We start from the raw sequence: 1,129 nt of genomic DNA, 5'->3' as shown, positions 1-1,129 counted from the left end.
CTTCTCATAAATGCTTAGTAGCCTAATGGAAAGTTAATGTTTTGGTGTTTCAAAAGGTCCATTGTTCGAGACTTGTCAACAGCAAGCCGAGAAGTATTTTATTTGAATTAATCTCTCATAAGTTCTCGTGAGCCGTGGATCGTGGGTCGTGGATCGGGGCTAATCGGGCTGAGGCGCTAAGTGACACTTTGCTAGGCGCACTTTGCACGGAGGTATCGGGGCGAGGTTGCCTCGCAGGCTGCCTCGCAGGCTGCTTCGCAGCATGCGGACGAGCTATGTATTCGTACGATGGTGTGACCCTAGCGTTCTCGTAGTTTGACAAGGTTCGCTCGTTCGACGAGGTTCATCTGTCATACGAGGTTCGCCTATTTGACGATGTTCGTTCGTTCGACGATATCATGTTCGTCTGTCATACGAGGTTCGCTTGTTCGACGAGGTTCGTTTGTCATACGAGGTTCGCTCATTCGACAAGGTTCGTCTGTTATACGAGGTTCGCCTGTTTGACGACGTTCGTTTGTCAAACGAGTTTCGTCTGATTTGCTGAGACGTGACCCTCGCGTTTCGTAGCAACGCGTCCATTGATTGTCTCCTATTCAGGAGTTACTGCATGCAGCAGTTATAACAACATTAAGAGTAATTTAATGCATTGATGTTACAATCTTAATTGCCATTAAGAACTGTAACAGTCACATTAATTGTTAGTGACTCTTGAATTGGCCTTAGAGGCCTATAAATAGCGTCCTTGGTCAGCTATTGGTGATTGCTGGAAACTCTCACAAACGTGGAATACGAACGTCTGTATATACACGCGAGCTTGAAAAACGAACGTCGGATCGACGTTGTTGTTGTTGTTATTGTGTTGCTGCTGCAGAAACTGTGCCCGCAGGAACCCTGAAACCGAAAAGTTTTTGAACCGAAAGGTTCTGAGATCGAGGAGATCTTTTGCCTTGACCAAAATGTCTTATAAATCGAGGAGATCTTGATAGTACTGGGTTGGTGCACACCAGAGTACTGTACTGTTGTTCCTAAAAATAGTTTGGCCTTGAGATCCTTGCACCGGAGTGTTCGCGGGAAAAACCGTAGCTTTCTTCATTAATGAGATAATTGTCATCTTGAGTTACAACTTTTT

The sequence above is a fragment of the Asparagus officinalis genome, chromosome 1, assembly GCF_001876935.1.
Source record: "Asparagus officinalis chromosome 1, Aspof.V1, whole genome shotgun sequence".
In the NCBI taxonomy this organism is placed as follows: Eukaryota; Viridiplantae; Streptophyta; class Magnoliopsida; order Asparagales; family Asparagaceae; genus Asparagus; species Asparagus officinalis.
This window is presented reverse-complemented; position numbering follows the sequence as displayed.